This window comes from Pseudophryne corroboree, chromosome 3 (assembly GCF_028390025.1).
Source record: "Pseudophryne corroboree isolate aPseCor3 chromosome 3, aPseCor3.hap2, whole genome shotgun sequence".
Lineage (NCBI taxonomy): Eukaryota > Metazoa > Chordata > Amphibia > Anura > Myobatrachidae > Pseudophryne > Pseudophryne corroboree.
Window position 1 is genome coordinate 651,098,274 of NC_086446.1, and position 24,174 is coordinate 651,122,447.

At 43.9% G+C, this 24,174-nt stretch overlaps 1 protein-coding gene and 1 pseudogene across 5 annotated transcripts in view; one reads left to right on the forward strand and one right to left on the reverse strand.

The window, feature by feature from the left end:
- CABCOCO1 (ciliary associated calcium binding coiled-coil 1) overlaps nucleotides 1-24,174 on the forward strand; it is a 453,528-nt gene that overhangs the window by 95,310 nt on the left and 334,044 nt on the right. The gene's annotated exons all lie outside the window — the stretch shown is intronic.
- On the reverse strand, nucleotides 10,655-10,774 carry LOC134896997 (5S ribosomal RNA; annotated as a pseudogene).

The window sequence follows — 24,174 nt, forward strand, 5'->3', positions numbered from 1 at the left end:
TGGTTCCTGGCCGTGCAGCATGCAGCTGCACGGCATGTTGTAATTAGCCCTGTCTGGCTCCTGATTGGAGGGCTTCCATTTAAAGGCACTCTCAGGACTTCTCACAGACGCCGGTTATAGCTTCCTGTTTGCTGTGTCAGTTGCAGAGAGTTTTCCAGTCCTGTTCTATCCGGTCGTTCCTGTCCTCAGTGATCCAGTACTCGGAAGTTGTCATCCTTTCCTGGAGTCCAGACCGAGCACCTTTAACATCCTGTGGTGTTCGTGAGTCGCGGCGTAGCCGTGTGTTGCGGCTTGACCGCTTACTATTTATTATTTGGTTATATTGTGTTTCGGAGCTTTTTGCGGAGGATTCCGCTCCCACAAATCCACTCTGGTATCCAGCGGTGCTGGATAGGAGTAACGGATTAGTGGATTTTTGGTTGTCCTTTTCCCTGGCGGTTTGTCCGCACATACTTCTGGTTTAAGTTAGTTAGCTTGTAGCCCCTGGCCTGGTTGCTTAGTCAGAGGGCCCCTTGTTATCACCCTGTCTCGGATTTCCCTTTGTCTCCCATTAAGACCTGAGGGGGCATCGGAGTTGGGCAGACATAATCCGCCCTTCAAACGCGGCTGCCATGGGCTCAAGCAACCATAGTCTCGCAGGGGATTTCTGATTACACGGGCGAGACAACGGAGTTAGGGCGCCAGGGGTTACTAGGCTTTCCCGCTCCCGTAACCAGCATTTCCTTCCAGTACTCTGGCCTCTGTCATAAGATCTCCTCTGGTCAGAAGTACTGGAATCATAACATTATAACCGGCCAGACCAAAACTTAAAATTTAACAGGGTTTGATTTTTTCCCTTATTCAGTTTAGAAGATTTGTCGGCCTCATGAATCCCACTGGTTTAGGGCCAAATCCTGGCCAGCTTCTAGTTAGCCAGATTCAAGAACTTACTCAGATGGTTCAGGATCTTTCCCTTCGGGTGAGGTCACAGGAAGATCTTTTACGGACTTCCCCGAGGGTCGTTCCTGAACCGAAAATGCATTTGCCTGACCGTTTTTCTGGTGATAGGAAGCAGTTTTTTAATTTTAAAGAGTCTTGTAAACTTTATTTTCGTTTAAGACCAGTCTCCTCAGGTACGGAATCTCAGCGGGTCGGAATTATTATTTCTTTACTTCAGGGGGATCCCCAGACCTGGGCTTTTGGTTTAAGAACAGAGGATCTGGCATTGTTGTCTGTAGACGCCTTTCTGGGGTCTTTAGGGCTATTGTATGATGACCCTGATAGAGAGGCATCCGCCGAGAGTCAGTTACGTGCTCTCAGACAGGGTAGGAATCCCGCAGAGATTTATTGTACGGAGTTTCGCCGTTGGTCGAACGACTGTGGATGGAATGACCCAGCCCTGCGCAGTCAGTTTCGCCTCGGCTTATCTGAGTCTATAAAAGACAGTCTCCTTCAGTATCCCGCTCCTGAGACTCTCGATAAACTCATGGAGCTTTCTATTAAGATTGATCGTCGTCTCAGAGAGCGGAGGGCTGAAAAAGGAGGACCTGTCGGGTCTACCCCTTGTGTTTTTTCCATTCCTGTGGACATAGAGGAGCCCATGCAGATGGGTCTCTCCAAGCTGTCTCCTGAAGAAAGAACCAGAAGGCAAAATTCTGGTCTTTGTTTGTACTGTGGGGGTAAAGGACATTTTGCCCGTAATTGTCCGAGCAAGTCGGGAAACGCCTCGACCAAGTGAATTGTGAGGGGGTTCACTTTGGTCTGCAGCTTATCTCCTCGAATAATTCCCTGTTAGTCCCAGCTAAAGTTTCCTTTGGCAGCCTCTGTTCTTCGGTGTCGGCTTTCGTTGACAGTGGAGCTGCAGGGAACTTTAAGGACTTAACGTGGGCCAAGGCCTTAGGTATTCCTCAGTTAACCTTGGGTAGGCATATCACCATGCATGGTTTAGATGGGAGTCCCTTATCCAATGGGGTTATTTCTCTCTGTACACCCCCTGTTCTACTTTCGGTTGGAGCTCTTCATTCCGAAAAAATTGAATTTTTCCTTACCCATTGCCCAGCAGTTCCAGTGGTTCTGGGTCACCCTTGGCTGGCCTTTCATAATCCCATCATTGATTGGCAGTCGGGGGAGATCTCACAATGGGGTATCATCTGTAATAAGGAATGTATTACGCTTCCCCTCAGAATTGCTGCTGTCATTCCCGCACCTATTCCTGTGGAATACCAGGATTTTGTTGATGTATTTTCCAAGGGCAATGCGGACATTCTGCCTCCCCATCGGCCTTATGATTGTGCTATTGAGCTAATTCCTGGTGCCACATTGCCAAAGGGAAGGTTATATGCATTGTCCGGACCAGAAACTGTGGCCATGAATGAGTATGTTAAAGAGAGCCTAGGGAAAGGATTTATCAGGCCATCTAAATCCCCTTTAAGTGCAGGCTTTTTCTTTGTGGAGAAGAAAGATGGATCACTCAGACCCTGCATTGACTTTAGAGCCTTGAATAAGATCTCAGTAAAAAATACTTACCCTTTGCCGCTGATTTCTGTCCTCTTTGATCAGCTACGTTCGGCTGTGATTTTTTCTAAGATTGACCTGAGAGGAGCGTATAACCTCATCCGAATCAAGTCAGGAGATGAGTGGAAAACGGCATTCAGTACTCAATCGGGTCACTACGAGTATCTGGTTATGCCATTCGGCCTGTCTAACGCTCCGGCAGTTTTCCAGGATCTCATTAACGATGTGCTCCGTGATTTTCTTGGAAGATTCGTAGTCGTCTACTTAGACGATATTTTGATCTATTCTGACTCTATTGAACAACATGTTACCCAGGTGCGTCAGGTTCTTCAAAAATTACGTGAAAATCACCTATATGCCAAGCTGGAGAAGTGTGAATTTCATGTCACGGAGGTATCCTTTTTAGGGTACATTATTTCCCCTCTGGGATTCTGTATGGAACCAAAGAAGCTCCAAGCCATCCTTAGTTGGGCGCAACCCACCAACTTAAAAGCAATTCAGCGCTTTTTAGGGTTTGCGAATTATTATAGAAGATTTATTCATTCTTTCTCCGACCTGGTTGCTCCCATTGTGGCACTGACTAAGAAGGGAGCTGATCCAACCAACTGGTCACGTGAAGCTGAAGTATCTTTTCAGGCCTTGAAACAAGCCTTCATCTCAGCCCCAGTCCTCAGACATCCCAACCCAGAATTGCCTTTCATTGTTGAGGTTGATGCCTCGGAGGTTGGAGTAGGGGCTATCCTGTCTCAGAAGGATCCGGACTCTCTAGAATTACATCCTTGTGCCTTTATGTCCAGGAAATTCTCTTCTGCTGAATCCAACTACGATGTTGGTAACCGGGAATTACTGGCTATTAAATGGGCTTTCGAGGAGTGGAGGCATTGGCTTGAGGGAGCAACACATACCATTTCAGTTTTGACTGATCACAAAAATCTTCAGTACATCGAATCAGCTAAACGGCTGAATGCCCGGCAGGCTCGTTGGGCTTTATTTTTTACTCGTTTCAAGTTTTTTATCACCTTCAGGCCAGGTTCCAAGAATACCAAGGCGGATGCCCTGTCACGCAGTTTTCTTCCAGTTCATGATAACAGTCCTGTTACTCCCATACTTCCGTCTTCAGTCATTCGGGCAGGTCTCACACAAGATTTATTCACCCAGTTAAAACAGCTTCAACATCAAGCTCCTGGAAATACTCCTGCTGGTCGTCTTTATGTCCCTGAGTTTTTGAGAGCAACTGTTTTGACTGAGTTTCATGATAGCAAAGTTGCCGGGCATCCGGGGATCTCTAAGACTTTGGAATTAGTCTCCCGCTCAGTATGGTGGCCTGGTCTTTCCAAAGACATTAAGGAGTTTGTTTTTTCTTGTCAAGTCTGTGCACAGCATAAAGTTCCCCGTTCCTTGCCTATCGGTCAACTTATGCCCTTAAATGTTCCTCTCAGGCCATGGTCTCATATTTCCATGGATTTTGTGGTAGACCTCCCTCTGTCAGCCGGATGCCGAGTCATATGGGTAGTAGTGGACCGTTTTAGCAAGATGGCCCATTTCATTGCTCTTCCCCGACTGCCATCTGCCCAGGGATTGGCAGTTTTGTTCCTCCGCCATGTTTTCAGACTCCATGGATTACCCACTGATATTGTTTCTGATCGGGGTCCACAATTCATTGCACAATTTTGGAAGTCTTTTTGTGCCTCATTAAAGATGAAATTGTCTTTAACGTCCGGCTACCATCCCCAATCCAACGGGCAGACTGAGCGAGTTAATCAATCATTAAAACAGTATTTGCGTTTGTACTCTGCCAAACTCCAAAATGATTGGTCCGAGTTTCTTCCTTTGGCGGAGTTTGCTTACAACAATGCCTGTCATTCCTCCACCAATGTGTCTCCATTTTTTACAGTTTTCGTTTTTTCACCCCAGGGCTAATTCCTTTTTTCAACATTCCTCTGTCTCCTCGCTGACCTTGACCTCTCATCTCAGACTCATTTGGAGAAAAGTGCACCTTGCTCTCAGAAAAGCGGCATTTCGGGAGAAAAAAAATTCTGACAGGCTCCGGCGGCCTTGCACTTTTAAAGTAGGAGATAGGGTATGGTTGTCGACTTGCAACATTAAACTTCGACAAACCTCAGCCAGATTGGGCCCCAAATTTATTGGACCATTTCATATTATAAAAAAAATCAATCCAGTTGCTTTCCGGTTACGTTTACCAAGAACTCTCCGGATCGGAAATACGTTCCATTGCTCCTTGTTGAAACCATACGTTTCTTCCAGTAGATTTCCTCGAAAGGTCTCTCAGGGGAAATCACCAGTAGATGTTCAGGGTCAGCAGGAGTTCTTGGTGGAGAAGGTTCTCGATTCCAAGTTGTCCCGGGGTCGGCTTTATTTTCTGGTACATTGGAGAGGTTATGGTCCAGAAGAAAGGTCTTGGGTCCTGGATAAGGATCTCCATGCCCCGAGGCTCAAGAGGGCATTTTTTCGAGAATTTCCTCAGAAACCTGGCCTTAGGGGTTCCTTGACCCCTCCTCAAGGGGGGGTACTGTTAGGCGCCGAGGGTCCGCTCGTCAGTGCGGCCCGGCGCCTAGCAACTAGGGACGCCGCATGCGGACAGCCGCCGGCTCCCTAGCAACGCTAGACGCCGGGCGCACGGAGCCGCACAGACCCTAGCAACGGGGACGCCACTGTCGGACCGCGTTCCCCGTTGCTGGGTCTAAGTTAATCACCTCATTGGTTCCTGGCCGTGCAGCATGCAGCTGCACGGCATGTTGTAATTAGCCCTGTCTGGCTCCTGATTGGAGGGCTTCCATTTAAAGGCACTCTCAGGACTTCTCACAGACGCCGGTTATAGCTTCCTGTTTGCTGTGTCAGTTGCAGAGAGTTTTCCAGTCCTGTTCTATCCGGTCGTTCCTGTCCTCAGTGATCCAGTACTCGGAAGTTGTCATCCTTTCCTGGAGTCCAGACCGAGCACCTTTAACATCCTGTGGTGTTCGTGAGTCGCGGCTTGACCGCTTACTATTTATTATTTGGTTATATTGTGTTTCGGAGCTTTTTGCGGAGGATTCCGCTCCCACAAATCCACTCTGGTATCCAGCGGTGCTGGATAGGAGTAACGGATTAGTGGATTTTTGGTTGTCCTTTTCCCTGGCGGTTTGTCCGCACATACTTCTGGTTTAAGTTAGTTAGCTTGTAGCCCCTGGCCTGGTTGCTTAGTCAGAGGGCCCCTTGTTATCACCCTGTCTCGGATTTCCCTTTGTCTCCCATTAAGACCTGAGGGGGCATCGGAGTTGGGCAGACATAATCCGCCCTTCAAACGCGGCTGCCATGGGCTCAAGCAACCATAGTCTCGCAGGGGATTTCTGATTACACGGGCGAGACAACGGAGTTAGGGCGCCAGGGGTTACTAGGCTTTCCCGCTCCCGTAACCAGCATTTCCTTCCAGTACTCTGGCCTCTGTCATAAGATCTCCTCTGGTCAGAAGTACTGGAATCATAACAACCTCCTGGTCGGCTCCAAATGTGATTTTGGAAGAATCAGAATCCAACCTTGTTTCCCGAGTAGATGGGTCATGAGAACAATTGACTGTAACAGCTTCTCCTTGAACGATGCCTTTATCAGCAGATCGTCCAGATATGGAATTATGTTCACCCACTGTCTGCGGAGGAGAACCATAATTTACGCCATCACCTTGGTGAATACCCTCGGTGCTGTGGAGAGGCCGAATGGCAGGGCCTGGAATTGAAAATGACTGTCCAATAGTGCAAATCGGAGATAAGCTTGATGCGGCTGCCAAATCGGAATGTGGAGGTACGCATCCTTGATATCTAGGGATACCAGGAATCTTACAGTCCTGATATCGCCACCCTCAGAGACTCCATTTTGAACTTGAACTCCCTTCAGAAAGGGATTTAGCGATTTTAAGTTCAAAATGGGCCTGACCGAACCATCCGGTTTCGGTACCACGAAAAGGTTCTAATAGTAACCTTTGTTTTGCAAATGGGGTGGAACTGGAACAATAACCTGTGCCTCCACCAACTTGTGGATGGCTTCCTGTAGGATAACCCTGTCTACCAGCAAAGCTGGCAAGCCTGACTTGAAGAATCGGTGAGGAGGGAGATCTTGAAACTCTAGCCTGTACCCCTGGGACACAATATCCTGTACCCAGGGGTCCAGACCGGATGACACCCAGACATGACTGAAATGCCAGAGTTTCACCCCCACCTGTTACACCTCCAGGCCGCGCGGCCCACTGCTGAGTTCTTTGGCGTACCTGAAGCAGGCTTCTGTTCCTGGGAACCCCCAGCAGCAGGTTTCCTGGATTTTGGCCGACCTCCTCTAAAGAAGGTGTTGGACGGCTTGGCCTTTCTTGTTGTAGCATCCCGAAAGGACTGTGATGCAGCTGAAGAAGAAGGCTTCTTCGTAGCAGGTGCAGCTGAGGGAAGTAAGAGACTTACCCGCTGTAGCCGTGGAAATCCACGCATCCAACGCTGCAGCAGACCACTCCCCTATGAGCTGAGACGGACATGGAAGATATTCCTGCAGCCATGGACCCCAGGTCTTTCATGGATTCCACCATAAATCCTGCAGAATCCTGAATGTTATGTAAAAACAATTCAACATCACTTTTATCCATTGTATCTAAAATCCTCAAGTAACGTGCCTGACCACTTTACTATAGCTATGAAAATCCATGCATAGGCAATAGTAGGACGCAGTATCGCCCCTGAAGCCGTATATATGGATTTGAGCGTAGTGTAAATTTTGCGATCAGTCGGTTCTTTTAATGCAGTAGATCCTGGAAAAGGTAAAACCACCTTTTTTTTGAGAGTCTGGACACAGACGCGTCAACTATGGGTGGGTTTTCCCATTTTTTCCTATCCTCCTCAGGGAAGGGGAAAGCAACTAGAACCCTTCTTGGGATCTGGAATTTTTTCTCCGGGTTTTCCCAGGCTTTCTCAAATATAGCATTTAATTCTTTAGACGCAGGGAAGGTTAGCGAAGCTTTCTTATTGTCAGTTAAGTAAGCCTCCTCAACCTGCTCAGGTGTTATATCAGCAATATTCAACACATCTCTAATGGCCTCTATCATCAACTGCACCCCTTTTGCAATAGATGCAGTCCCCCCTAAGCACATCCCCATCACTGTCTGCCATGTCAGAGTCGGTATCCGTGTCATCTTGCATAATCTGGGCAAGAGCACATTTGTGGGAACATACAGTAGGGGGTCCTGAGATAACAGAACCGGACTGTTACCTCAGGACCTGCAGGAGGTAACACTGAAGGAGGGACAGATATAACGTGCAGAGAGAGTTAGATTTGGGTGGGTTATTTTGTTTCTGGGCTGGGTAAATACTGGCTGCTTTATCTTTACACTGCAATTTAGATTGCAGATTGAACACACCACACCCAAATCTAACTCTCTCTGCACATGTTGTATTTGCCTCCCCTACAGTGCACATGGTTTTGCCCAACTGCTAACAAAAATCCTGCTGCGATCAACTCAGAATTACCCCCATAGTTCCTTGATGACTTGCCACTCAGCAATACAATGTTGCAGTATAACAAACTGCACCACGTTGGAGCCTTACGTGCGGCTTCCACCAGCAGCGTCAACAGGGGAGAGTCCTGGTAACATATACGAGGTGGTCTCTGGCTGCGGGATCTGGCACTTTGCTAGTGCCTGATGGCTAGGCTGTTCCCAACCTCAAAGCACTGTGAGTCCTATCCTCCGTGTGCTGCATGCACGCACCAACTGTAGGTGGGGCAGAGACATGTGCAGGGAGATTTAGATTTGGATGGGTTGTTTTCAAACTGAAATCTTAATTGCAGTGTAAAAATAAAGCAGCCAGTATTTACCCTGCAAAGAAACAAAATAACACACCCAAATCTAACGCTCTGCACATGTTATATCTGCCCCACCTGCAGTGTACATGGTTTTACCCATTAGAGAAAGTTTTTGCTGCTGCGTTTAGGTCTAAATTATGCCTAGGACCCTTTAAAATATTACTCAAAACGGCGCTATGACAGGACTGATTTAATCACTGTCTCGCAATTAGGACCGTCCTGATACCATTATTGGTCTGTTTAAATGTTGATGTATCACCAATTTACATAGCCCATGAACAAGGCCGTTTTTAGACATTTTGTCTCCCAGTGCGAACACTAAAAAAATGCGCTTCCCGCCCGACATATAAAAAAATAATATTTGCACGTGCCCCCAAAAGGGGCATGGTCTTGCTGTAATTGGCGTGATTTTGCTGCAATGGGTGTGGCCTTGCAGGAAGGCTACTTTTCACTGACCTAGTGCCATATATGATATTATACCCCTTGCACCATATTAAGCCACATAATGCCCCTGACGCTATATTATGCCCCATACAGTAATACCCCTGTCCCCATATTATGCACCACACATTAATGCCCCAGACTCCATATTATGCTCCTTCTGTAGTACAGGCTGCAACAGTACCTGGTCGTTGTCAAGGGGTTCTGCTCATTGTCAAGGGGTTCTGCTCATTGTCAAGGGGTTCTTCTTATTGTTAAGGGATCCCCCTGGCCCCCGCCGCCGGTTTCTGCAGTAGGGAAGCACATTGCGCTGTTTGCACCCCCCCAGTTCAAAATATTGAAAATGACCTACCCAAAATGGCAATTTTGGGAGGGACATTTTCAATAGTAATCCAGACGGAATACTAACATGCAGTTACGGTGTCCATGGCACCCTGTGCGATCGCACGGCTTGCTTGGCCCTAGAAATGGCCATGCTCATGAAATAGTAATGTTCTTTAGTTCATTCAATACATTTATTAAAATCCAACAAATACAAAAACATATAAAATATACATTAAAACCAAAAAGTAGCTTGTAATACAATACACAGTACACAGTGTTAGAGTTGTTAGAGGTTAAGGGTCCCTTTTTTTCTGTCAAGATGGAATGAAACCTTTCTTGATACCGTCCTGAATGGAACTTGTACTAATCAAGGTTTACACAGAGTTGTGAACACTGATCTTGCATACCCGGGGTATAAATGTATTGAACAAACTAAAACACATTACTATTACATGAGATATGTAAATTGGTGATACATCAACATTTAAACAGTCCGATAATTTTAAAGGATATATAGCTGATAATCATCCCTTTTTGCAACTCGGATAAATTGCCCCTTTTACCCATGACAGCAACAAGTGATATGTGTGCAGACGGCCTATCATTATACAAGAATGTCTCACGGCGCTAATACTAAATTTTAAATTTTATATTTATTCTAAAACAAACCTTAATAGTTAATAGGAATACAGATATTAATCATCTGCTGAATGTTAATTGTGCTAGTGTAAGCACAAAATCAGTGGTTCTCCTTTAAGAAAGGGGGATTACCAGCTAAACAATATAAGAAAAGAACACTCTGCGCTATTTAAGAACCTTCCAGACTCCAAATAAAGTGAATTCACATGTATACATAAAAACACCTTTTTATTCCGGATTAGATTAATCACATAAATCTCTAATTAGTGGATGGAACCACATACAATTCTTAATCTAATAAAAAAGCTATCATATGCATATATAAATTTAACAACTCTAATTAATTCTTATTTTCAAAAGCCGGCTTTCTATATGCAGCTAAAATAAAATATGGATCAGCTCTCATGCGTATATAATAACCACAATATGTGCAATAGGGGATATACTTATTAATTGATGTGCAAATCAGTATTCTCAGATTGTCCACTAACTGCTTGTAGAGAGACGGAATGGGAAAAACCAACACTAGAAAGTTGGGAAGTAGACTCTTGTGTGGGAGCACTCTAATTCAGAGGATAGATATTAGTTCAATACTGATAAAATTTAGCTTTATTAATTCGTTGTTAAAAAATAATTATAGGAATAATTCATACATGAGCAATCTAGCTAGGCGAAAATATAATACTAATTTAATTATAATTCTTGTGGTTTTAGATACCACAATAATAGCCGGAAATCCAAGTGTATGGGCAGTTAGGCTTATTATCACATGATCACAGTATCATCTTAATGTAGTGTATGACCATCATTTGTTCTGCAGAATATCCATTCTGGATTATTATAACGCAGGAAATTAAATCATAGGCCATACAGAACCGAATGCCAAATGATATTTTTTAGGATGACTCTAGATCGGGCAGAAAAGTTTTTGCAGTACCAAGGTGTTCCAAGGTGGTCTCCCATCCGAGTACTGACCCGGCCCTCCACTGCTTGGCTTCCAAGATCAGACGAGATCGGGCATCTCCAGTGGGGTATGTCCGCAATTAGTTGATCTGCCCATTCAGTCAATCCTAATACTTATGCCGCAACCAGAATGTATTCAAATTGATAAATTCAAAATTGTATGTGGTGATCTGCTTGATAAGTAATAATGGATAATTTCAAAATGCCATATGCAATAATCCCATACAGGGGTGCCTGCCTGTGTAGCCGGGATAAATAAAGCTTCCTAATCCTGACACAAAAGGTAGAAGCTAAAATAGAGGCAGTTGGACAACTAATGGAGGTCAAAAAAAAAACAGAAAAAAATAATAAGAATGTATACAAGGATAATTGCTGGCAATTTTCTTACACAATTGAAGCTGAGAAATAGCTTAAGGCTCCTATGGTTATAAACAAAACAGATAAACAGCTGGTAAGGGTTTGAAATAACCTGTGCAGTAATCTGCAAACAAAATAAACAACTAGTAAGAGTTTAAATAACCAGAGCAGATAATAGTATACACAAGGGGAATTGCTAGCAGTCTTCTGCAAAATGAAAGCTATATATAGCTTAAACCTCCTATGTGCAGTAGTCTGCTTTATTAGATTTCTAAAATTAGTACCAACACCTGTTGGAAAAACACCCAGCTCCAGCACCTCATGGAGCAATCAAGATAGATATATGCACTGTAAAGGAAACCAAATGGCTATGAATCTATGTACAATGTCTCACTATAAGCATATATAAACATTGTATTGAAAAAGTGAGCCACATTGTATCAATTTTTCAGCAGGTATTCCTGTGTGTCTATATATATATATATATATATATATATATACACACACAATGCAGCTTCTCACAGTATTGATGTGCAGCAGATTATTGCCCTAATAAAGCTATCTGTATCACTATATGTGACAGATATATAAGGTGTATGTTCATACAATACCAAATACTGAGTGAGCCCACTTCAGTCTTGAAGGGAGAGGGGTTTTTTATATCTGCAGCTACCGAGTAGATGCTGTCTGTGAAGAGTGCCGCTGGTATTGTCCTGCCTCCAGTGGCTCCAGAGGTGCGGTAATGGAGCCGTAATGTGACTCCAAAGTGCTGGTAAAGTGAGCAGCTGTTTGGCTGATGCCACTTACTCCTATCCCGTATGCGGCCGCTGATCTCCGAGATGCGGCGGCATAGGGTCACGGAGTATCTCCCGGCTCTCGGCGGTCTGTGGCAGTTGCCTAGGTAACCGTCCCTGGGTTCCCGGCTTGTGCGGATCACGTGTGCGCACCACGTGATCGCTACTCCTCCTGACGTACGTTTCGCATTCAAAGCTTGATCACAGAACGTAATGTGATCAGTAGGGGTTTCTTTTTTAAAGACGGTATTCGGTGCTGATTGGATATACAATTTTGATGGACATTGTCTTAGCCCATACATCCATTTATGCAAACAAATAGGATTAGGAAAACGAGAAAAACGGTATTCGGTGCTGATTGGATATACAATTTTGATGGACATTGTCTTAGCCCACATATCCATTTATGCAAACAAATAGGATTAGGAAAAGGAGAAACTAGTGGGATTGTGAACATCTAAAGCCAATCTTAATCTAAAAATTAGTAGTATCATAGATAAGGTTCTGAATGGTACAGCAATAAATTAATTTTAATTTAAGTTTAACTTAATAGTTTAATTGCATTAATTAAATTAAATGACTTTATAATTATTTCAAGAAAAACTGTATTCTATTATATAACTATATTGAATTTATAAAATAATTAAATAATTAATTAATTAACCCCCACTCTCTTGATATGGGTTATTTTACTATTTTTGAATTGAGGGAGGGAGGGGGGGGAAGGCGGGGGGGGGGGGGAGAGAAGGGGGAAACCTGTGATAAGTGAATAGCAATATAATTTTTTGGGAAAGCTTGAATTCTGGAAAAAGGAGGAAATAGGGTTAATAGTGTATAGTGATAAATATCATTACTGTACCATTGGGCCTATATTCTGATTTACATTGTATTGTTAATACTGACTAGGGTAGTATTGAACAGTATAAATCATTTGATGTAGATCCATATCTATTTATGACAAAGATGATTTAATAGTAAGTGACTCTTGGCTATTAGATGATTAATTTAGATAGACCCCTAAGTTAATGTTTTCATTCATGCCGAATGGATGTATGGTTCCGATCTTAAAAATCCATTCACTTTCTTTCTTCAGTAGGCTATCAGTTAAATTTCCTCCACGTATTCCAAGCCTGATCCTTTCCAAACCAAAGATTTTTAGCTCCTCATATCTGCTCCCATGGTAAGTGTAGAAGTGACGGACGACAGATGTCAGTTGTTTCATCCTCTCCTTATCTGTGATAGCATTACGTATAAACCCTATGTGTTCTAGGATGCGTTGTTTAAAAGGGCGTGTTGTCATGCCGATGTATTTCTGGTTACAACTGCAACTAAGGCAGTAAATAATACCTTCTGTTTGGCAGTTCATATAGTCCCTGATTTGTATTATATTCCCATACTTGTCTTCTATTTCTTTTGCTGGATCTATGTATTTTCAGGCTTTGCATTTCCCACAGGGGTATGTGCCTGTGATTATCATTTTTTTAATTGGGAAATTTCTGGAAATGGCTTTGTACCAGTCGATCTTTCAGATTTTTTGATCTGCGCCAGCTCATGGAAACTTTGGGGCCAAGTTTCTTGGATAGAGTGTGGTCTGTATGCAAAATATGCCAATGCTTCTGTATTGCTTCATTAACTTTTCTCCATTCTTGGCAAAAGTTCCCGACAAAGCGGATGGTGTTATCAGACTTTGTTGCTTTTTGGTCCTTGAAGATAATATCTTCTCTCTTAGTACCTTTAGCAAATTTTGAGGCTTTTTTTTACAGAGGTTTTACTATATCCTCTGTTACATAATCTCTGTGCCAGTTCTGCACTTTGTGTTGTGAATTTATTATCATCTGAGCAGTTTCTGCGCAGCCGAAGAAATTCCCCTTTCGGTATATTCTCTATTGTTGGGGGAAAATGAGAACTTGTTTGATGTAACAATGTATTGGTTGCTGTACTTTTGCGATATAAGCTTGTAGCTATCATTCCCTCTGGATTTTTATAGATCATTAAGTCCAGGAATGGTACTTCCGTTTGGCTTATAGTGTGAATAAGGCGAATATTAAGATCATTTTTATTCAGATGTTCAATGAATTGGTACAATAACTGTAAGTCACCTTCCCAAATCATGAGGATGTCATCTATGTATCTATTCCACATGATGACATGAGTTGTGAAGTTATCATTGTGGTCTTTAAAGACAAATTCTTTTTCCCACCATCCAAGGAATATGTTAGCATATGTAGGGGCACAAGCAGCCCCCATAGCTGTGCCCCTTGTTTGGAGGTAGAATTGATTATTAAATGTAAAAAAAATTGTAGTGCAGAACAAAATGGAGTAACTTGATCAAGAAGGCATGAAAATTCTCTTTTCCTTCATTGTGTAGAAAGTATTCCACTGCCGTTATCCCATCTTTATGGCTAATAGAGCTATATAATGCCTCAACATCTAGAGTTACTAGATATTGGTTGTCTTCTAATCTGAGATCGTGCACTCTCCTGAGTATGTCTGTTGTATCTTGAATATACGAGGGGAGGTCCAATACAAAGTGTCTGAGGTGTAAATTGAGAAAGATACTTGCCTTTTCCGTTAGTCCCCCTATGCCGGACACTATGGGTCTTCAAGGGGGAGTCTGTATATCTTTGTGTACCTTTGGTAACATGTAGTATGTTGGAATTCTGGGATTCTGTATCTGTAAATATTCTTGCTCTTGTTTAGTAATTATTCCCTGTGCTTGCGCTTGATTAATAATTTTTTCATAAATGGTTTTATAATCCTGTAATGGGTTGAGTAATATTCTTTTATAGCAGTTAGTGGTAGTAAGTTGTCGCTGTGCTTCCTTGATGTAATCCATTTTGGGCCAGATGACATTTCCCCCTTTGTCTGAGGGCTTTATAAACACGTCTTGCCAGGTCTGTATTTCTCTTATAGCCATTTTTTCTTTAGAAGTTAGATTGGAATGTCCCTGGTATTTCTTTTTGTTTAGGTGAATTTGATCAAATTCCTTAGCTACCAACTTCATAAAGACCTGTACCTCAGGGCATATTTGTTCTTGAGGAAAAAATGTAGATTTCTTTTTACACTTGGGTCTGGTGGAGAGTTCAGTTCCAGTACTGGGATTTTGTTCTTGTTCGAGTTCTTGTAGGACGGCAAGAGCATCTTGTTCGATCTGGGATAGACTTTGAGATTCCGTTTCCAGAAGTACTGGTGGAGTACTTGGTGTGGTTGTTCTATCCCCTTCTACATTTATTTGGGGCGTCAAGGAAGTTGTTTCTTTCTCAGTATATATCTTAGTTAACAACAACTTTCTGCCAAACAATTTAAGATCTTTTTCACACTTGAATCTATCGAAATGTTCCGTAGGGGAAAAAGTCAAACCTTTCTTCAGTATGGATTCCTGTGTTGATGTAAGTTCATGTTCTGAAAGATTGATGATCTTCAATTTAGAGTCTTCATTATCTATGGTTGTTATTACCATCGATCCTGTTGATGTTGTCTTTTGTACGTGTTGCGTGTCAGGGGTGGCGAGGAATCCCATTGTGATTGTCCTCTTCTTCCTCTTGCTCCCCCGCCTCGTCTTCCCCCTCTTTGTCTGCCTCTTCCTCCTCGGGGATCCCCTAAAAAAGAGGCTGAATTCTGAGGGTTACCGGATGTATCACTTCTAGGATTTGGATATCTTTCTGTAGTATATTCTGGAATATCTTCTGCTCCCGACGTCTCAGCCTCCGATGACGAATATTGACCTGTATATCTAGGAGGATCTTTTTTCCAGGATGTCTTTTGCCATTTAAATATTTTCCTGGACGCAAAGTCTCTTTTGTCTCTGGCGTATTTGGTCTTTTTCCTATCTATGATCATCTGTTCATAGGCTTGAAGCTCTAATTTATTTTTCTCAAAACATCTTTGGAATTGAGAGTCTTTTTCCCAGGTCTCTAATTTCTTACCCAGTTCTTCTAGATTGTGTTCACAATCTTCTAATATGAGGTTGTTGTGTTTGATTAGAACATTCATCAAGTCATTTGAACATTTTAAAAGAACATGTTCCCATTCTTTTTTGAGACTCTCATTGGCTAGATCAAATGTTGGAAAAACTCTTGGACGGAGACCACGTGGAGATATTTTATTTTTAATATAATTTTCCAGAGTAGTTAAGTCCCAGTTAGTTCTGATTTGTTTATGTAGTATGGAATTCAATCTATAAAAGTCCTCTTCCCAACTGATGTGGGGTCCAGTGTCTACCAAATCACTCGGGAAGATATCATCAAGGTTATACTTATTTTTCCGTCTTGAACTGAGTTCTTGTTTTAAATTGAAACTCATAATAGAGTGAGCTTAGAAACTCCTTATGTAATATTGAAAATATAGGGCAGGTTATCCTAAGAGAAGGAGGGACCTGTCCTGATAATAATAATAATGTGACTGTGCTGGTATCCCACGAAGACTGAATTAACAGCCAATGTCTAATTTGGAAAAAAGTTTTTTTGGGACCGCACTAGTCTTACAGTAAAGTATCATAAATCAGCTTTTCAGAGGACATCAATAATTTACTGTAAGACTAGTGCGGTCCCAAAAAAACTTTTTTCCAAGAGAGATGGAATGATCAGATGTAGTAATCACCGCTTGTTGTTACAAAGTCTCAAAACGGCTCCTTGTGTTAATACACTGAACACTCGTTGTTACAAAGTCTCCAGCAATTCCTTTTGCATAGATAATAGTAACAGTTCCTGATTGCCTAATCAGGCTGGCTAAATGGTAAAAGTTCTCACCCTCCGTCTTACACGTAGACGGATCCAGCTGGAGATACACTGCACTGCCGGTCAGGTGCGGCTAGGGAGCTCCGGACGTCTCCGGCCCCCAACGTATGAAATGCCGCTGCAGTCCCAAGTGAAGCCGCTGATGTAATTTCGCTGGCGTCCGGCGTGGTGCAGTGATTCTTAGGTGATAACCGCAATGAATGGTATTGTCATCAGATGTCCCTTCTTTCCTCTGACTAGTTTCGCTCGTCACTGGAGCTTCCTCATAGAGTAAAAATATTTGGAGTCTGGAAGGTTCTTAAATAGCACAGTGTTCTTTTCTTATACAGACGGCCTATCACACACCTTATATACCCGCCAAGCTAGCACACAACACGTGATGTACTTCATGGGCTACACGCTGCCAACTTCAAATGTAGGAGTCATGGTAATGTGACTCGACTGTGTATGCGCCTCTCTGGCTTTGTCCTATTGCTTTTTCTTTGCTCAAGACTGCATGCAGTCAGCTGTCCTTCTTTCTTACTGCAACATTCCCTCTGATTCCCTATGTCACTGTCATAGGATATTATTATGTGAACTCGCATCAGCCAATGGTTCAGGTCACAGCAGCCGTATCTAACCAACAAATCTTTAATTTGCACATCCAACAATGTCTATCAGTATCAAAATGAAACACTGCTACATGAATATTGTGTTTCGTTACAATCCACATGTACATTAAAATGTATTAGTATAGTAACACAGTTGTTAGTGGCTCTCTTCTAGCCATTCACCGCAGCACACAGCCAGCAGGGTTTGGTATATTATGTTGACGGTAACCATATTCATAGAGTTGACATGTGAGAATATCAACATGTTCATATATCGACAGACCGCATGTCATGTGTTTATGTATATATGTACAGATGGGTCTACATTTATCTTGACCTTTGATAGGATTAACTGAGACTGGCCAGTCGGACTTAACCCCCTGGTGTAATGACTTAATCCCCTGCTGTTCTCTGTATTGTATTGCAGTCCAGAACAATTGATGAAGGGTATAGGCTAATAAGTCATGTTGTGCCTAGGCGCAGAAAACTAGTCAAGATAACCGTGACCCATCTGTATGTATGTATGTATGTATGCATATATATATATATATATATATATATATATATATATAGTATATATATATATATATATATATAGAGAGAGAGAGAGGGAGAGAGAGAGATTAAATTGTTATTTTATTTACAAATGGCATGGTATAATGACAGAAAACTCAATAACATGATTGGACACATTAGATCATATATAATCTGCATTATTTCCCAACGACCACACACTTTCCAGAGTAATCCCACACTTTAGCTACCTCCAACTGTCACAGCACCACCTGTAAATAATAGCACCACTCTTAGAGAGATTACTCACAGAAAAGCAGCACATCTCTTTCTCACTGACAGCAGCACATCACCGCTTCACTGTCAGCAGCACATCACTGCCTCACCGTCAGCAGCACATCCCGCCTCACTGACAGCAGCACATCACCTCCTCACTGTCAGTAGCATATCACCGCCTCACTGTTAGCAGCACATCACTGCCTCACTGTCAGCACCACATCCCGCCTCACTGACAGCAGCACATCAACGCCTCACTGTCAGCAGGACATTTCTTTCTCACTGACAGCAGCACATCACTGCCTCACTGACAGCATCACATCCCTGCCTCACTGACAGAATCACATCCCTGCCTCACTGACAGCATCACATCACTGCCTCACTGACCGCAACACATCCCTGCCTCACTGACCGCATCACATCACTGCTTCACTGACTGCATCACATCACTGCCTCACTGGCAGCAGCACATCACCGCCTCACTGACAGCAACACATCACCGCCTCACTGACTGATATTTCTGAGTGAAAACTTTCAACTGTTTTATTCACTTACACTGCATTCCAGTTAAACATTTATGAATTAAAAATAATTGAAATTAAACAGCCTATTCTGAACTATTTTTTTCCTACTATTCTGTATCTATTTCATCCTACAGAGGCCATTTTATAAGATATAGTTATAGATATATTTATAGATATGGGAAAGGGCACTCCAAGTTGTGATTCAACCACCTTAGTCATTATTTACAGCATTTGAAAATTTAAATATACAACCAGTTTTGGGCAGCCAAGTGCCCTTTCTCAAGAACTTTGCTGCCCAATACATCGCTCTGTATTTCAAATTCTGTAAATAAACACTGTGGTGTTGGATCACAACCTGGAGTTCCATTTTCCATATCTTATGCTGCATCTACTATATACTACAGATGTGCGGTGAGCACTTTTCGTATTTTGTGTTTTGTATTTGGATCTGGATCGCCGCTCGTGTTTTGGATCTGGATTGGTTTTGCCAAAACCACCGTTTTGGGTTTTGGTTTTGGATCTGGATAATTTTTGAAAAAAACATAAAAACAGCTAAAATCACAGAATTTGACGGTAATTTTGATCCTACGGTATATTAACCTCAATAACATTAATTTCCACTCATTTCTAGTATATTAGGAATACCTCACAATATTGTTTTTAGGCCAAATGGTTGCACCGAGGTCGCTGGATGACTAAGCTAACAACACAAGTGGGCGGCACAAACATCTGGCCCATCTAGGAGTGGCACTGCAGTGTCAGACAGGATGGAAGTTTTAAAAAATAGGCCCCAAAGAGCACATCATGCAATGAAAAAAAAAGAGGTGCACCGAGGTCACTGGGTGACTAAGCTAAGCGACACAAGTGTGCGGCACAAACACCTGGCCCATCTAGGAGTGGCACTACAGTGGTAGACAGGATGGCAGTTTGAAAAACTAGGCCACAAAAATACATAATGCAAAGAAAAAAAAGAGGTGCAAGATGGAATTGTCCTCCAGTCCTCGTCACGCAGTCGCTGAATGGCGAAAGTGTCCCGAAATTTTTTTGGCCACCGAAAGCGTCTCCTGCCCTGCCCTGTTGTTTCTCAAAAAATGCTGCACCACCAAATTTATTGTGTGAGCAAAACATGGGACATGCTGGAATTTGCCCTTATTTAATGCTCGCACAATATTGGTGCCGTTGTCTGATATCACAAATCCCCAGGAGAGTCTAAGTGAGGTAAGCCATTGGGCGATGATTTCCCTCAGTTTTTCTAAGAGGTTATCGGTGGTGTGCCTCTTACTGAAACCGGTGACACACAGCGTAGCCTGCCTTGGAGCGAGCTGGCGTTTTCTGAGATGCTGCTACTGGTGCCGCTGCTGTTGTTGCTGCACAAGGCGATACATCTACCCAGTGGGCTGTCACAGTCATATAGTCCTTAGTCTGCCCTGTTACACTTGTCCACATGTCCGTGGTTAAGTGGACAGTGGGTACAACCATATTTTTTAGGACACTGAGGACACTTTTTTTTCTGACGTCTCTGTACATTCTCTGTATCGCCTGCCTAGATGGGATTTGGTACCGGGGACACACTACCTCAAACAATTCTCTAAGTCCCACTGAACTAATGGCGGATACCGGACGCACGTCTAACACCAACATACAGTAGCTGTCAAGGCCTCAGTTATCCGCTTTGCAACAGGATGACTGCTGTCATATTTCATCTTCCTCGCAAAGGACTGTTGGACAGTCAATTGCCTAGTTGAAGTAGTACAAGTGGTCTTCTGATTTCCCCTTTGGGATGACGATGGACTCCCAGCAGCAACAACATCAGCGGCAGCAGTAGGTGTACTACTCAAGGATCCTCCAGAGGAATCCCGGTTAGGAGAGGACAGTCATGCCAGTGACATGGCCTGTTTCTGACTGAGGAGGAAATTGACGTTGAGGGAGTTGGTGGTGTGGCTTGCAGGAGCTTGGATACAACAGGAAGAAGGGATTTAGGTGTTAGTGGACTGCTTATGCTCTTACCAAAAGTTTCTGAACTTGACAATGACTTCTGATGAATTCGCTGCAGGTGACGTATATAAACCTCTATTTGACACTGGCATCAGGGGGACATAGTGCCAGGGCACCGTCCTAACCCCCGCCAGTATAAAAGTTTTGAAAAAATAGCGGGACTGAAGCGTGCCATTACGGGGCGGAGCTTAGCCCTCACAGCTCACACAGCCCAGCGCCATTTTCTCTACACAGGTTGCAGAGACGCTGGTCCCACCTCTCACTGCTGCATAAGTATCAGGGTGACAAACGGGGGGGTGGGGGGCACAGTAAATTTGGTGCAATATATGTTGATTATAAAAGCGCTACAGGTGTGGGGCATTATTTAGTGTTTTCAGAACCGTTGGTGAAGCGCTGGGTTGTGAGCTGGCAAACTCCCTCTGTGTCTCTCTGACAGACTTTAGGTGGGTCTGTCCCCTATATGCCCAGTGTGTCTGTGAGTGGTGAATACACGTGTGTCGGCATGTCTGAGGCGGAGTGCTCTTCCCAGGAGGAGACTGTATTAGGGACACAAACGGCTGTGGGAGTGACCCTATCGGCACCGCCGACTCCTGATTGGGTAAATGTGTTGAATGCTTTGAATGCTAATGTGGCTCTTATTAATAAGAGATTGGATAAATCTGAGTCTCAGAATCAGGCATGGGGACCTTCTTGTTCCTGACAAGAGGGTCTGTATGTATAACGGGAAGAAGCCTGAGGATTCCGGTGGCGTATCCGTTTCCCTCTGGGGATAGGGAAAAGTGGGAGTCACTACCCATTGTGGAAAGGCTCTATCACGGCTGTCCAAAAAGGTGGCTCTTCCGTCCCCTGACACGGCAGCCCTTAAGGATCCGGCGGATCGTAGGCAGGAAACTACATTGAAATCCATTTATGTCACCACAGGTACGCTGCTCAGGCCAGCCATTGCATCTGCGAGGGTGAGTAGTGCTATCGAAAAATGGGCAGATAACTTGTCATCTATAGATACCCTGGATAGGGATAGCATTCTATTGACACTAGGTTATATCAAGGATGCTGCAGCCTACCTAAAAGAAACTGCGATTGATATTGGCTTTTGGGTGCAAATGCCAATGCCATGGCAGTCTCAGCTAGAAGAGCATTGTGGATTCAGCAATGGAATGCTGATGCTGACTCTAAGAAAAATATGGAGTCTCTACAGTATAAAGGTGGTGTCTTGTTTGGTGACGGCCTCGCCGATTTGGTATCTACGGCTACCGCGGGTAAGTCGTCCTTTTTACCTTATGTTCCTGCACAACAAAAGAAAACACACCACTATCAGATGCAGTCCTTTCGGCCAAATAAATACAAGAAAGGCCGAGGTTCTTACTTCCTTGCTACTAGAGGAAGGGGGAAAGGAAAAAAGTCACCGGCAGTGGCAGGTTCCCAGGAGCAGAAGTCCTCCCCGACTTCTGCCAAATCCACCGCATGACGCTGGGACTCCTCTGCGGGAGTCCGCACCGGTGGGGGCGCGTCTCAAACTCTTCAGTCAGTTCTGGGTTCGTTCGGCCCTGGACCCATGGGTTTTGGAAATAGTGTCCCAGGGGTACAAACTAGAGTTTCAAGACGTTCCCTCTCGCCGAATTTTCAAATCGGCCTTACCAGCTTCTCTTCCGGACAGGGAGGTTATACGTGACACAATACAAAAATTGTGTCAAAATCAGGTCATTATCAAAGTTCCCCCGTCACAGAGGGAGAAGGATTTTATTCGAGCCTGTTCGTGGTCCCGAAGCCGGATGGCTCGGTCAGACCAATCCTGAATCTAAAATCCCTCAATTTCTACCTAAGAAAATTCAAATTCAAGTTGGAATCTCTCCGGGCGGTGATCTCCACTCTGGAGCAAGGGGATTTTATGGTGTCGGTAGACATAAAGGATGCCTACTTGCACGTTCCCATTTATCCTCCGCATCAGGCTTACCTGAGATTTGTAGTTCAGGATTGTCATTACCAATTTCAGACGTTGCCGTTTGGTCTGTCCACGGCTCCGAGGGTTTTCACCAAAGTAATGTCGGAAATGATGGTTCTCCTGCACAAGCAGGGAGTCACAATTATCCCGTACTTGGACGATCTCCTGATAAAGGCGAGATCCAGGGACCAGTTACTGCAGAACATTACGCTCTCCTTACAGTTCTGCAAAAACATGGTTGGCTCCTAAACTTGCCGAAATCACAGATGGTGCAGACGACGCGGCTGTCGTTTTTGGGAATGATTCTGGACACAGAATTACAGAGAGTTTTTCTTCCAATGGAAAAAGCTCTGGAAATTCAGAACCTGGTCAAACAAATTCTGAAACCGACAAGAGTGTCAATCCATCAATGCACTCGGTTACTGGGGAAAATGGTGGCGGCCTACGAGGCCATTCAGTTTGGCAGATTCCATACCAGAGTGTTCAGTGGGACCTGTTGGACAAGTGGTCCGGATCCCACCTGCACATGTACCAAAGAATAATCCTGTCTTCCAAGACCAGAATTTCACTCCTGTGGTGGCTGAACAGCTCTCACCTCCTAAAAGGGCGCAGGTTCGGGATCCAGGACTGGATCCTGGTAACCACAGATGCGAGTCTTTGAGGCTGGGGTGCAGTCACACGGGGAAAACTTCCAGGGAAAATGGTCAAGCCAAGAAACTTGTCTATACATAAACGTTCTGAAGTTAAGGGCCATTTACAACGGCCTTCTTCAAGCGGAACATTTTCTGCACAATCTGCCTGTCCTGATTCAATCGGACAATATAACAGCAGTAGCGTACATAAACCACCAGGGCGGAACAAAAAGCAGAGCGGCGATGGCAGAGGCCACAAAAGTTCTCAGTTGGCCGGAAAGACATACAAGCGCTCTGTCAGCAATCTTCATTCCAGGAGTGGACAAGTGGGAAGCAGACTTCCTCAGCAGACACGATCTCCATCCAGGGGAGTGGGGTATTCATCAAGAGGTCTTCACAGAAGTGACAAGTCGTTAAGGAATTCCTCAAATAGACATGATGGCGTCTCGTCTCAACAAGAAACTGCAGAGATATTGTTCCAGGTCAAGGGACCCTCAAGCTATAGCAGTGTATACACTAGTAACACCATGGGTGTTTCAGTCGGTGTATGTATTCTCTCCGCTTCCTCTCATTCCAAAAGTGCTAAAGATCATAAGAAGAACAAAGGTTCAGGCGATCCTCATTGTTCTAGACTGCCAAGGAGGGCTTGGTATCCAGATCTTCAGGAATTACTCATAGGAGATCCCTGGCCTCTTCCTCTACGAGAGGATCTGTTACAGCAGAGGCCGTGCGTGTATCAAGACTTACCGCGGTAACGTTTGACGGCTTGGCGGTTGAGCGCCGGATCCTAGCCCGAAAGGGTATCCCATGTGTAGTCATTCCCACACTTCTTCAGGCTAGAAAAGGGGTAACGTCTAAACATTCCCACCGTATTTGGAGGAAATATGTGTCTTGGTGTGAATCCAAGAAGGCTCCTACGGAAGAGTTTCAGTTAGGACGTTTTCTACATTTTCTACAAGCAGGTGTGGATGCGGGCCTAAAGTTGGGCTCAATTAAAGTACAAATTTGAGCCTTATCGGTTTTCTTTCAAAAACAATTGGCCTACCTTCCAGAAGTTCAGACTTTCGTGAAAGGCGTGTTGCACATCCATCCTCCCTTTGTGCCCCCAGTGGTTCCATGGGAT